The sequence below is a fragment of the Oncorhynchus mykiss genome, chromosome 28, assembly GCF_013265735.2.
Source record: "Oncorhynchus mykiss isolate Arlee chromosome 28, USDA_OmykA_1.1, whole genome shotgun sequence".
Classification (NCBI taxonomy): domain Eukaryota; kingdom Metazoa; phylum Chordata; class Actinopteri; order Salmoniformes; family Salmonidae; genus Oncorhynchus; species Oncorhynchus mykiss.
In genome coordinates this window covers 6,155,479-6,171,396 of record NC_048592.1, presented here as the reverse complement: position 1 = coordinate 6,171,396, position 15,918 = coordinate 6,155,479, and positions in this window count along the sequence as shown.

Here is a 15,918-nt window from a genome sequence, read left to right as displayed (position 1 = left end):
ATACCTTCAATCAGTCATTCATTAAGCAAATCAAACAACCAAATCAAGTTCTCATTGCAGTATAAGGCAAGACCATAGGGACATCCCCTGTCCATGGTGCTGAAACTTGAGGGTCCCATTCAGTATAGATGGTCTCTCTTTCACGCACACACACACACACACACACAAACGTGCACGCGCGCACACACACACACACACACACACACACACACACACACACACACACACACACACACACACACACACACACACACACACACACACACACACACACACACACACACACACACACACACACACACACACACACTACCTTTCCTGAGGGACAACGGTCCCTCTCTTTGGATGTGTCAAAATTGCCAGTCAGATTCTGTTCCAATAAAGCAAACAAACTGTTAGACAATAAAATAATATACCGTTCACAAGGCAAACCAGTGGAGGGCAGTCAAAAACAAGTATTCACTGTACAGACACGCCCACTTCTCCGAGTGGAGCGAGGGTGCCAACTGCATACTATTATATGGTGCCTCAAATTATAGTCTTGTGTTATTATGTTATTGAATAAGTCTTACTCACTTGTAAATTTTGCACCTGACATTTTCCAGGGACATTATTAAAGGTAGAACAAATGAATATAGATTAAACTGAACTAATGGTTAAGTGTGAGATTAATCCAGTTTGATTTTATGAACAGTAAACTAACACACTTTGACGTTGTGAAGGCCCACATACCAAATTCTGAAGTTCAACGAAGATGAGTTCTCTGTATGAGCCGAGTATCTCCGAATAGTTGCACCTGTGCTTAGTGTAGGAGACACCCAACAGCAGAAACACCACGACGCTACGGAGCACAGGCCCGTTCACACACTGAAACATTTAGTAGTGCATGAGTTAGGACATACATGGCAGTTAGCTTGTTTTAATTCACGTCTTAGTTTAATGTATAGCACAGTTGGGGATGGGGTCCATTCATGTAAATAAAATGTAAAAACAACATAATGATTAGGGTTTTTCTCCACCCTAAACTGTTTCATTTTGAACTGTTGATCATGTTTAAATATAGACTTATACTTATTACGCACAGTTTACTCACTCTCGTGCGCCCGACACATGTTATTATTGGGCGCACGAGAGTGACTAACCCGTGCACAATACATCTGTATTTAATCATGATCAACAGTACAAAATTAAACAGTTTAGGGTGGAGAAAAAACGAAACATTAGTTGGTTTTACATTGTATCTACGTAAAAAAAAAGCACCTTTATTTAACCAGGCAGGCCAGTTGAGAACAAGTTCTCATTTACAACTGCGACCTGACCAAGATAAAGCAACGCAGTGTGACACAAACAACACAGAGTTACACATGGAATAAACAAACGTACAGTCAATAACACAATAGAAAAAAGGAAAGTGTATATACAGTGTGTGCAAATGGCGTGAGGAGGTAAGGCAATAAATAGGCCATAGTAGCGAAGTAATTACAATTTAACAGATTAACACTGGAGTAATAGATGAGCAGATGGTGATGTGCAAGTAGAGATACTGGTGTGCAAAAGAGCAGAAAAGTAAATAAAAAACAATATGGGGATGAGGTAGGTAGATTGGGTGGGCTATGAATGGATCTCATCCCCAAGTGTGCTTCCCATTAAACTAAGACAGCACCCATCGTTACGCAGGTATGCATCATATGTCAGAAGGGAATGGCCACCTACCATTTATCATTTTCTATAAGATGTTCTTCAGACGAGCAAATCCCTGTCCTCGGGGGCCAGCAAGAGCGGTGGGAGTTATTCATGGTAGGGCTGCGTACATTGTATCCAAACGGTAAGTCGCCTATGTGGTTGTTTAAATATGGTTTTATGAAAAAGTCAAAGCGTTGGCAAGCGGACCCAGGATGTGCCGTGGTTTTCCCGAAGATGCGTGGTTACCAACATTGCTGAATCCCCGTTGGCGTCTTTAGTTTCCCTCTCCGTCATGGGTTGCTGGCGGTGGGCTTAGGATTTCACCAAACTCCAGTCCCATCAAGTCGAGAAAAACTTCCGCGATCAATCACATTTTCACTTTCTTTCGGTTTCGTTGGAGAGAAACTATTTGCACATGGTATCAATGTGGACAGGTTTAGGTAAGATGTACCCCAATCAATGGGGTATGGACACTTTAGAGACCTCGAAATAATTTGGGCAACGTGTCATGCGTAATAATAGAATAATGCTGACACTGTTGTATTCAAACTGTTGAATTCAAGTCAAAGGATTGTATTGTGAACGTACACTGAATATACGAAACATTAGGAACACCTTCCCAATATTGAGTTGCTTCCCCTTTTGCCCTCAGAACATCGCAATTCTTCAGGGTTTGGACTCCACAATGTGTCAAAAGCGTTCCACAGGGATGCTGGCCCATGTCGACTCCACACTCTTCCCACAGTTGTGTCAAGTTGGCTGCATGTCCGTTGACTGGTGTACCATTCTTGATACATACGGGAAACAGTTGCAGTCTGGTCTCAGAGCATTTCATATTATTCTGTAAGTAAATCCGAGACACTCCATTTGGTATGATATGTTAAATTTGGTATGGTTACATAAGACAGATGGTTGCAGCAACAAATCAAATCAAATGTATTCATATAGCCCTTCGTACATCAGCTGATATCTCAAAGTGCTGTACAGAAACCCAGCCTAAAACCCCAAACTGCAAGCAATGCAGGTGTAGAAGCACGGTGGCAAGGAAAATCTCCCTAGAAAGGCCAAAACCTAGGAAGAAACCTAGAGAGGAACCAGGCTATGAGGGGTGGCCAGTCCTCTTATGGCTGTGCCGGGTGGAGATTATAACAGAACATGGTCAAGATGTTCAAATGTTTATAAATGACCAGCATGGTCAAATAATAATAATCACAGGCAGAACAGTTGAAACTGGAGCAGCAGCACGGCCAGGTGGACTGGGGACAGCAAGGAGTCATTATGCCAGGTATGGTCCTAGGGCTCAGGTCCTCAGAGAGAGAGAGAGAAAGATATAATTAGAGAGAGCATACTTAAATTCACACAGGACACCGGATAAGACAGGAGAAGTACTCCAGATTTAACAAACTGACCCTAGCCCCCCGACACATAAACTACTGCAGCATAAATACTGGAGGCTGAGACAGGAGGGGTCAGGAGACACTGTGCTGTGGCCCCATCCGATGATACCCCTGGACAGGGCCAAACAGGAAAGATATAACCCCACCCACTTCGCCAAAGCACAGCCCCCACACCACTAGAGGGATATCTTCAACCACCAACTTACCATCCTGAGACAAGGCAGAGTATAGCCCACAAAGATCTCTGCCACGGCACAACCCAAGGGGGGGCGCCAACCCAGACAGGAAGATCACATCAGTGACTCAACCCACTCAAGTGACGCACCCCTCCTAGGGACGACATGAAAGAGCACCAGTAAGCCAGTGACTCAGCCCCTGTAATAGGGTTAGAGGGGAACCGGCCAGGCAGAGACAGCAAGGGCGGTTCGTTGCTCCAGAGCGTTTCCGTTCACCTTCACACTCCTGGGCCAGACTACACTCAATCATATGACCCACTGAAGAGATGAGTCTTCAGTAAAGACTTAAAGGTTGAGACCGAGTTTGCGTCTCTCACATGGGTAGGCAGACCATTCCATAAAAATGGAGCTCTGTAGGAGATTGCCCTGCCTACAGCTGTTTGCTTAGAAATTCTAGGGACAATTAGGAGGCCTGCGTCTTGTGACCGTAGCGTACGTGTAGGTATGTACAGCAGGACCAAATCAGAGAGAGAGAGGTTAGCAGTAAAATCTTGAAATCAGCCCTTGCCTTGATAGGAAGCCAGTGTAGAGGCTAGCACTGGAGTAATATGATCAAATTGTTTGGTTCTAGTCAGGATTCTAGCAGACGTATTTAGCACTAACTGAAGTTTATTTAGTGCTTTATCCGTGTAGCCGGAAAGTAGAGCATTGCAGTAGTCTAACCTAGAAGTAAAAAAAGCATGGATACATTTTTCTGAATAATTTTTGGACAGAAAGCAACAAAAGGAAGGTGGCTGGTTAGTTTAGCAACCCAAAGGTTGTGAGTTTGAATCTCGTCGGGACAATTTTGGCTAATTATAAACTTTTCAACTACTTACTACTTTTTAGCTACTTTGCAACTAGTTAGTATGTCAGCTAACCCATCCCCTAACCTTAACCCTTTTAGCTAACCATTCACATGACTCTAAACTTAACCCATTAATCTAACTCCTAAACTTAACCCTAACCCCTAGCCTAGCTAATATTTGCCACCTAGCTAAAATTCTTAACATATCAAGCATTTTGCAAATTCATAACATATTGTACATTTTACAAATTCATAAAATATAATACAAATTATAATTCGTAACATGTCATATGAAATAGGTGATGGACAGCCACAAATTAATAAATACCATATGAAACGTAACATGCTGTATCACACTAAATGGAGGGTTTCAAATGTACTGTACAGAATAATACAAAATGCTCTGAGAGAAGGTTGCACAAACCGTTGAACCATGCACTTACTACCATACCCAGCTCAAAAGCACTTCAATCTTTTTGTCTTGCCCATTCACCCTCTGAATGGCACACATACACAATCCATGTCTCAATTGTCCCAAGGCTTAAAGGCCTCCTCATTGCATCTCCCCATGTTTCTGTTGAGTTGGGGGTTTTCTGGCTCCAAAAACATAACCCTGTTATTAACTGGACCACAAGCTCCATCATGGGTTGGAGCCCATTTTGCCATTCCCACTGTCCTCAAGCAGCACAGCCTTCCCCCAGACTTCTTCCTCGGGACGTCAGCAAGGCTTTGGATGTTTCTGTCATTCCCACTGAGTACCATGACCTACTTGAAGTTTTCAGTAAGGCACGTGCAACTTCCCTATCCCCGCACTGTCCTTATGATTGTGCCATTGATCTGCTCCCAGGCACCACACCACCTCCTGGTCCGCTATATTCTCTATCCGGCCCGGAGACCAAGGCCATGGAGGAATACATAGAGGAGTCTCTGGCTACTGGAGGCATCCGTCTGTCTGCATCTCCTGCCAGCGCAGGGTTTTTCTTCATAGAGAAGAAGGACAAGATCCTGCATCCTTGCATTGACTATTGTAGACTTAATCACATTACTGTAAAAAAAATCATTAACCCTTACCACTCCTCTCCTCGGCTTTTGAACCTCTCCAGGGGGACACCATTTTTCCCAAGTTGGACCTTCGAAATGCCTACCACCTGGTTCGGATACGTGAGGGGGGTGAGTGGAAGACAGCCTTCAACACAGCCAGCGGACATTATGAGTATCAGGTCATGCCGTTTGGACTCAACAATGCCCCCCCTGTCTTTCAGGCTTTGGTAAACGATGTGCTCCGGGACATGCTCAACCGTTTTGTGTTCGTCTACCTTGACGACATCCTGGATTTTTCCTGGTCTGCCCAAGAACATGTTCTTGTCTTCAGGCAGGTCCTTCAGCGCCTCCTGGAGAACCAACTTTTCGTGAAAGCTGAGAAGTGTGAGTTCCACCACTCTACAAACGCTTTTCTGGGATATGTCATTGCTGAGGGTAAAGACGAGATGGATACTGGAAAGGTGAAAGCAGTGTTGGTTTGGTTTCAACTTACGTCCAGGGTGCAGTTGCAACATTTCCTAGGATTTGGGGTTACAGCACCCTGGCGGCCCCCTCTCGGCACTCACTTCTCCCAAGGTTCCGTTTCCAATGGTATCCTGCTGTCAACAAAGCCTTTGTGGACCTGAAGCATCGGTACACAACAGCACCCATCCTCATCCATCCGGACCCGTCGCATCAATTTGTGGTTGATGTGGATGCATCTGATGTTGGAGTGGGGGCCATCCTGTCCCGGCCATCTGCCCAGGACCAAAAGCTTCATCCTTGTGCCTTCCTGTCCCATCGTCTCAATTCTGCAGAGAGACACTACGACGTAGGCAACCTAGAACTCTTGGCGGGCAATATGGCGTTTGAAGAGTGGAGGCACTGGCTGGAAGGAGCAGAACAGCCATTCTTGGTCTGGACCGACCATAAAAATCTGGAATATCTCCGTACAGCCATGCGCCTTAACTCTAGGCAGGCCCGGTGGGCTCTGTTGTTTACCAGATTCAACTTCACCATTTCCTACTCCCCAGGGTCCAAAAATGTGAAGCCTAACACTCTCTCTCGCCTATACAGTTCCTCTGCAACACACTCTCGGTCCCCGCAACCATTCTCCCTATCTCATGCCTAGCAGCCACTGTGGACTGGGGTATTGAGACCCTGGTTCACAAGGCACAACACTCCCAGCCTGGACCTAAAGGGGGCCCGGGTAACTGGCTGTTTGTCCCCAACTCAGTCCACTCCTGGGTCCTGGAATGGGCTCATTCCTCCAGGCTAACCTGTCATCCCAGTTCTCGCCGTACCCTAGCATTCCTCCGACAACGTTTCTGGTGGCCCACAATGGTTCCTGACATCTCTGCCTTCGTCGCCACATGCATGGTGTGTGCCCAGAACAGGACTCCACGGCAAGCTCCTTCTGGCCTTCTTCAGCCACTACCGGTCCCTCATCATCCCTGGTCCCATATTTCTCTGTATTTTGTCACTGGGCTTCCCCCGTCTGATAGCAACACAGTCATTCTGACAGTGGTGGATTGGGTTTTCTAAGACCGCTCATTTCATCCCTTTCCCTAAACTACCCTCTGCCAAGGAAACAGCCCAGGACGTCTTCCGGATCCATGGTCTCCCAGTGGATATGGTTTACGACCGGGGTCCGCAATTCTCATCTCAGTTTTGGAAGGCATCGGTCAGTCTATGGTCCATTCCCAATCAAACGGCCAGTCGCAGCGAGCTAATCAGGACCTGTAGACCACGTTAAGATGCCTGGTCTCAACCAACCCCACTACCTGGATCCGTCAACTGGTCTGGGTGGAGTATGCCCGGAACACACTTCCCTGTTCTGCCACGGGAGTCTCCCCTTTTGAGTACTCCATGGGGTTTCAGCCTCCACCCTTAACTGAACAAGAGCAGGAGGTCCGCGTGCCCTCCGCCTCTGTCGACGTACCTGGAGAAGAGCCAGGGTGGCTATTCTCAGGACCAACTCCAGGTATTGTCGACAAGTGGACCATCACCGGTCCCCAGCTCCCTGCTACCACATTGGGCAGAGGGCATGGCTTTCCACTCGGGATCTCTTCGGGTAGAGTCCCGCAAGCTGTCTCCGTGTTTAATTGGTCCTTTTCCCATCTCCAGAGTCCTGAGTTCCCCCTGCTGTCCATCTTGTGTTACCCCGTACCCTCCTTCTTCACCCTAACTTCCATGTGTCGAGGATTAAGCCTGTGTCTCACAGTCCTTTGTTAACTGTTTCCAGGCCCCCCCTTGGGTTGTCCCTCCCCCCCGGGTCATCGATGGCCAGACAGCGTATATACGGTGAGACGCCTCCTGAGGGTTCTACCACGGGGCATGGGTTTCCAGTACCTGGTTGATTGAGAGGGTTATGGGCCAGAGGAGAGGTGCTGGGTCCCTGCTAAAGACATCATGGACCAGGCCCTCATCGCAGATTTTTACCGCCGACACCCCGGGTCAGCCAGGTATGCGCTCAGGTAGGATGCCAGGTGGCACCCCTACTGTCACACCCTGAACTGTTTCACCTGTCCTTGTTATTGTCTCCACCCCCTCCAGGTGTCGCTTGTTTCCCCCAGAGTATTTACCCCTGTGTTTACCGTCTCTCTGTGACAGTTTGTCTTTTATGTTCTAAATGTATGTTTTCCCATAATCCTGCATTTGCTATTCTCCTTTTTCTAGTCTTCACGGTTTTGACCATTAGGGTGGAGAAAAAAACAAAACATTAGTTGGTTTTACATTTTATCTACATGAATGGATCCCATCCCCAAGTGTGCTTCCCATTAAACTAAGACAGCACCCATGTCAGAAGGGAATGGCCACCTACCATTTATAGTTTTCTGTAAGATGCTCTTCAGACGAGCAAATCCCTGTCCTCGGGAGCCAGCAAGAGCGGTGGGAGTTATTCATGGTAGGGCTGCGTACATTGTATCCAAACGGTATGTCGCCTATGTGATTGTTTAAAAACGGTTTAATGAAAAAAGTCAACGCGTTGGCCACCCTGTTCTGGACTCTGTACCCGCCTGCCTGACCACTCTGCCTGCCTTGACCTCGAGCCTGTCCTGCCACTCTGTACCTCCTGGACTCTCAACTGGTTTTGATATTTTTCCTGTCCACGACCATTTGTCTGCATCTGGGTCTCACCTTGTGTCATGATATCTACATTGTAGAATAATAGTGAAGACATTAAAACTATGAAATAACACATATGGAATCATGTAGTAACCAAAAAAGTGTTCAATAAATCAAAATATATATATTGAGATTCTTCAAAGTAGCCACCCTTTGCCTTGATGAAAGCTTTGCACACTCATGGCATTCTCTCAACCATCTTCATGAGACAGTCATCTGGAATGGATTTCAACAGATGTGCCTAGTGTGATAGAAAAATTACATACAGTTGAAGTCGGAAGTTTACATACACCTTAGCCAAATACATTTAAACTCCGTTTTTAACAATTCCTGACATATAATCATAGTAAAAATGTCCTGCCTCATGAAGCCATATATTCTGTGAAGTGCACAAGTCCCTCCTGCAGCAAAGCACCCCCACAAAATGATGCTGCCACCCCCGTGCTTCATGGTTGGGATGGTGTTCTTCAGCTTGCAAGCTTCCCCCTTTTTCCTCCAAACATAGCAATCCAAACATAGCCATTATGGCCAAATAGTTATATTGTTGTTTCATCAGACCAGAGGATATTTCTCCAAAAAGTACGATCTTTGTCCCCATGTGCAGTTGCAAACCGTAGTCTGGCTTTTTTTATGGCGGTTTTTGAGCGGTGGGTTCTTATTGCTGAGCGGCCTTTCAGATTATGTCGATATATGACTCGTTTTACTGTGGATATAGATACTTTTCTACCTGTTTTCTCCAGCATCTTCACAGGGTCCTTTGCTGTTGTTCTGGGAATGATTTGCACTTTTTGCACCAAAGTACGTTAATCTATAGGAGACAGAATGCGTCTCCTTCCTGAGTGGTGTCACGGCTTTCTTCTGTTGAAGGAGAGGTGGACCAAAACGCAGCGTGGTTATTGTGATACATCTTTAATGAAGATGATAAATTAACAATATACAAAACAAGAAATGTGAAAAAAACGAAAACAGCCCTATCTAGTGTAACAAACACAAAGACAGGAACAATCACCCACGAAACACTCAAAGAATATGGCTGCCTAAATATGGTTCCCAATCAGAGACAACGATAAACACCTGCCTCTGAGAACCACTCCAGGCAGCCATAGACTATTCTAGACAACCCTACTAACCACTATCCCATAACCTACAACAAACCTCTAGACAAAACACACCACATAAAATAACCCATGTCACACCCTGGCCTGATCAAAATAATAAAGAAAACACAAAATCCTAAGACCAGGGCGTGACAAGTGGTATGGCGGCTGTGTGGTCCCATGGTGTTTATACTTGCAAACTATTGTTTGTACAGATGAATGTGGTACCTTCAGGCATTTGGATATTTCTCCCAAGGATGAAACAGACTTGTGGAGGTCTACAATTTTTTTCTGAGGTCTTGGCTGATTTCTTTTGATTTTCCCATGATGTCAAGCGAAGAGGCACTGAGTTTGAAGGTAGGCCTTGAAATACATCCACAGGTACACCTCCAATTGACTCAAATTATGTCAATTGGCCTATCAGAAGCTTCTAAAGTCATGACACAATTTTCTGGAATTTTTCAAGCTGTTTTAAGGGACAGTCAACTTAGTGTATGTAAACTTCTGACCCACTGGAATTGTGATACAGTGAATTATAAGTTAAATAATCTGTCTGTAAACTATTGTTGGAAAAATTACTTGTGTCATGCACAAAGTAGATGTCCTAACCCGACTTGCCAAAACTATAGTTTGTTAACAAGACATTTGTGGAGTGGTTGAGAAACAAGTTTTCATTATTGATACTACGCATCCCGGATCCGGGAGCGTAATCATCGACTGACACTAATTAGCATAACGCAACGGACATAAATATTACTAGAAAATATTCCTATTCATGAAAATCACGTGAAATATATTGAAACACAGCTTAGCCTTTTGTTAATCACCCTGTCATCTCAGATTTTCAAAATATGCTTTACAGACAAAGCAAGACAAGCATTTGTGTAAGTTTATCGATAGCCTAGCATAGCATTATGTCCAGCTAGCAGCAGGTAACTTGGTCACGAAAATCAGAAAAGCAATCAAATTAAATCGTTTACCTTTGATGAGCTTTGGATGTTTTCACTGACGAGACTCCCGGTTAGATAGCAAATGTTCCTTTTTTACAAAAATATTATTTTTGTAGACGAAATAGCTCAGTTTGTTCTTCACATTTGGCTGAGAAATCGACTGGAAATTGCGGTCAAAAATATTACAAATTAGCTCCATAATATCGACAGAAACATGGCAAACGTTGTTTATAATCAATCCTCAAGGTGTTTTTCAAATATCTATTCGATAATATATCCACCGGGACAATTGGTTTTTCAGTAGGAGCGAAAGGAAAAATGGCTACCTCTGTATTTTTCGCGAGAATCACTCTGAGAGCCATCAGGTGACCACTTACACAATGTAGCCGCTTATGGGTATTCTTCAACATAAAGGCTTAAAACTACGTCACAATGCTGTAGACACCTTGGGGAATAGGTAGAAAAAGTAATCTGGTTGATAGCCCATTCACTGCTCAATAGGGACGCAGCGGAACGCACAGCTTTCAAAACATGAGTCAGTTCCGGATTGGATTTTTCTCAGGCTTTCACCTGCAATATCAGTTCTGTTATACTCACAGACAATATTTTTACAGTTTTGGAAACTTTAGAGTGTTTTCTATCCGAAGCTGTCATATTATATGCATATTCTAGCATCTTGTCCTGACAAAATATCCTGTTTACTTTGGGAACGTTATTTTTCCAAAAATGAAAATACTGCCCCCTAGTCACAACAGGTTTTAATGACTCCAACCAAGTGTATGTAAACTTCCGACTTCAACTGTATTTACCTGGTTTATTTGATATTAATGGTTAACAATTGATATTTAACTTATATTAAGAAATTTCTGTCCTGCTAGTGTCTGTCTACACCAAGCTAATCTTGGTGTATGGTCACCAGAGATGGATTGAGCTAACAAATGGGTAAAAGACTACATTACAAGGACAATAATGTGTTTTATTAGAGATAGCTTAGGAGTAGAACAATCCCTCATTGTCTCAACATCATCCTTGCATCTGGGAAACTAAGTCAGGGTGTGATTAAGACAACAACCCACATGCAGATAATGACAGGAGCCAGAGTGGCATAAGATGCCCCAATCTGTATGAGGGGGGTTGAACCAACCATGACTGAGCATTGTTAGTGTCAGCTATATACAGTACTCTGCATTTGTGTAGAGGTTAGGTTACTCGGTCCAACACTCAAGGGATGGGGGTCAGCCTGCCTCCTTATTGCAATAATGAATATATATTAAATTAAGATGTGGTCACTTCTTCAGACAATCATCTCTCTTATTACTGAATTTCCACGACACTTGTTAAAAGTTCATTTGTGGAATTTCTTTCCTTCTTAATGCATTTGAGCCAATCAGTTGTGTTGTGACAATGTCACGGCTGGCTGAAGGACTGGACCAAGGTGCAGCATGGTAAGTGTACATTTTCTCTTTATTAAAAATTATGCCGACAAAACAAAGAACAAAACCAAACCGTGAAGCTTTGGGCTATGTACCCTGAACAAAGTCAAAGTCAACTTCCCACAAAACAGGTGGGGGAAAAGGGTACCGAAGTATGGTTCTCAATCAGAGACAACGATAGACAGCTGCCTCTGATTGAGAACCACACCCGGCCAAACACATAGAAATAGAAGATCATAGAACATAGAACATAGACTGCCCACCCAAATCACACCCTGACCAAAACAAAATAGACACATACAACGCTTTCTACGGTCCGGGCGTGACAGACAAGGTAGGGGTGGTGCACAGAAGATAACCCTATTTGGTAAAATACCAAGTCCGTATCATGGCAAGAACAGCTCGAATAAGCAAAGAAAAATGACAGTCCTTCATTACTGTAAGACATGAAGGTCAGTCAACCCGGACATTTTTCAATAACTTTTAAAGTTTCTTGAAGTGCAGTCGCAAGAACCATCAAGAACTATAATGAAATTGGCTCCCGTGAGGATCGCCACAGGAAAGGAAGACCAAGAGTTACCTCTGCTGCAGAGGATATGTTCAGCCTCAGAAATTGCAGCCCAAATAAATGCTTCACAGAGTTCAGGTAACAGACACATCTCAACATCAACTGTTCAGAGGAGACTGGGTTAATCAGGCCATCATGGTCTAATTGCTGCAAAGAAACCACTGCTAAGACGAAGAGACTTGCTTGGGCCAAGAAACACGATCAGTGTCCACGACCGGTGGAAATTTGTCCTTTGGTCTGATGAGTCCAAATTTGAGATTTGTGGTTCCAACTGCCTTGTCTTTTTGAGATGCAGAATAGGTGAACAGATGATCTCTGCATGTATGGTTCCTGCCGTGAAGCATGGATGAGGTGTGATGGTGTGGGGGAGCTTTACTGGTGACACTGTCAGTTATTTGTTTAGAATTCAGGAAACAGTTAACCAGCTTGGCTACCACAGCATTCTGCAGCGATACGCCATGGTTTGTGGTTAGTGGGACTATAATTTGTTTTTCAACAGAACAATGACCCAAAACACTTCCAGGATGTGTAAGGACTATTTGACCAAGAAGGAAAGTGATGGAGTGCTGCATCAGATGACCTGGCCTCCACAATCACCCAACCTCAATCCAAATTAGATGGTTTGGAGTGAGTTGGACTGCAGAGTGAAGGGAAAGCAGCCAACAGGTGCTCAGCATATGTGGGAACTCCTTCAAGACTGTTGGACAAACATTCCAGGTGAAGCTGGTGACAGAATGCCAACAGTGTGCAAAGCTGTCATCAAGGCAAAGGGTGGCTAGCAGGACAGAAATGTGTTACTATTAGTTAAATATCAATTGTTAACCATTAATGTAAAATAACCAGGTAAATATGTAATTTTTCTATCACACAAGGCACACCTGTTGAAATGCATTCCAGGTGACTGTCTCATGAAGATGGTTGAGAGAATGCCAAGAGTGTGCAAAGCTGTCATCAAGGCATAGGGTGGCTACATTGAAGAATCCCAAATATAAAATCAATTTTGATTTGTTTAACAATTTTTTGGCACCTACATTATTCCATATGTGTTATTTCATAGTTTGATGTCTTCACTATTATTCTACAATGTAGATAATAGTGAAAATAAAGAAAAACCCTTGAATAGGTAGGTGTGTCCAAACCTTTGACTGGTACTGTATGTAGCAGAGTTGAAGAAACTGTTTGTAGTTTGGGGTTTGTAGAGAACCTAAATGACACCATAAGTAAGGGATAGATTCTACTGTGGACTAAAACATGAATACATTCAGAAATGTTTATTCACAGAATCAGATCTCACATTTGAAAAGGCTGTTGAAATTGCTGTGGCTATGGAAATGGTGACCAAAGATGCAATAGAGTTGCAAAGTAAAATAAATACTGACCTCTTCACAAACTTCCCTGCACAAGTTCACGCAGCAGACAGTGCCCCCGTGTGGCTGGAAAATACCACAGGTGTGACAGAGATGGTCACAAAGCAGAGGACTGCTGTTTCAAAGACGGAATTTGTCACAAATTCAATAGACGGGGTCACATTCAAAGAGCATGCAGAGCAAAATGCAGTCACAACAGGAAAACTGAGAAAATGAAAGGGTCTGTGAACGCACTAGCAGAGAACAGTGGCAGTGATTCAGATCAACGGTTAATTGGTACAATGGAGTTAAACACAGTGACTTCTCCCAGCAGTAGCATAATATGGGTGACACCAGAAATCGAAGGCAAACCCCTGAGCACTTCAAGGCTATCAAGCTGAAGAAAACAAATGTGTTGCTGAAGACATACTCAGGAGATAGATTGAGCCCAATGGGGGCGTTGCAGGTCAGTGTGCGATATTGGGAGCAAACACAGCAGTTACAGCTGTATCTGATGCCTGGAACAGCCCCCCATTCTAGCTGAACTGACGTGACTTGAAAATGCTCCACACCTCCTTGCCTAAAGAGAAAGGCACAGACCAAACACATATACAACATTGTTTTCGCTGATCTGATGGGAACAGTAAAAGGCATCACAGCCAAACTCGTACTGAGAGATAATGCATCCCCAATATTACGCAAAGCTAGATCGGTTCCATACTCCCTGAGACCAAAGGTGGAAGCGGAAATTGAGTGGGATCCTGACGAAAGTGGACAGAAGCAAATGGGCAGCACCCATTGTTCCTATTGTGAAGAAAGACGGGTCTGTTAGAATGTGTGGGGACTTCAAGGTAACTGTGAATTCAATGTTGCGTGTGGACCAATACCCCCTACCACGTCTGGATGGCATCTTTGCTGCACTAGCTGGTGGTAAACACTTCAATAAAAAAACAAGATAGCATTCTCTGGACATGAAATCGACTGCACAAAACACAGGACAAAATTGATGCAGTGGTACAGACACAACGACGACCGCAAAATGTGACAGAAGTGAGACCTTTCACTGGACTGACCAATTACTACAGGAGATTCCTCCCAAACCTTTCAGCAGCACTCTAGCCCCCCAGTCAGCTCCTGCAAAAGAATATGACATATCAGTGGACAGAACAGTGTGAAAATGGAGGCAAAATGGCTCATCAAATCTGAACAGGTCCTGATGCATTACGACCCTGAACTGCCAGGGAAGTTGACTTGTGATGCGACCCCGTATGGCTTAGGGGCTTTCAAACACACTGAAAGATGGGTCTGAGAGGCCAGTGGCCTTTGCATCACAGACATTGAATAATGTACTGGTGCGAGTGTGGGGTGTCAATAACTTCCATGCATACTTATATGGGAAGCGTTTCACTCTGGTTTACGGATCACCAGCTGTTGCTTTCCATTTTAGTCCAAAAAAAGTCATTCCGGCAATGACAGGTTACAGCGATACGCCTTGTTTCTTGGACAGGACGTGATGGTGCGATACTACAGAAAGGGAGGTTAAAGGACAAGAGGGACTGTACATGCACAAGCAGGGACCCAGGACTTACCAGATTCAAGCCCTGACATAATGTGGCGGCGTTACATTAACCAAATGCATTCCACGGAAAAAGGCACAACAATCAAGAGAGAACAGGCACAGAGAGATCCTGAGAGTGACACAAAGGGAACTGTAGAGGACAGTGGGGCAGTACAGAGACCTTAGGCTGAAAGAATGTGTGGATGAATGTGCTGCTATAGCAGAAGCTATAATGGAGCAAGCACACAATGAGGATGTGCAGGAGCCTCCAGACAATCCAAGGCGCCACCAGACCGGCTGGATTTATAGACAAACACAAAAACCAAGACTGTTCAAGTTCAAATCAAAGATGCAAAATAACTACAGCAAGTTCTGGGAAATGTTTCAGTTGTGGTTTGGTAAAAATAACTTATTGTATAAGAGATGGGATGTTATGTCCTGATGTCCCCTTTAAGAACCGAGCACCCTTGGTCATGCACAGTGTTGCTCGATGTTATTCTTGTACTGACTAGCGTGAGTAAATGTGAAGCTCCAGCTGACTTACTTGTATTCAGAGTCTTTCTTATCGTATCCATTAGTAATAATCCCTGACGTTTTCTCATGCTCTGTCTCTTTGTCTCTCTGCAGCAGACATAATGCGCAATACATGTGGAACATCAAATCACAATACATATAGAATCGTGAGATCCGCAATGCATGTTGTATAGGCACCTA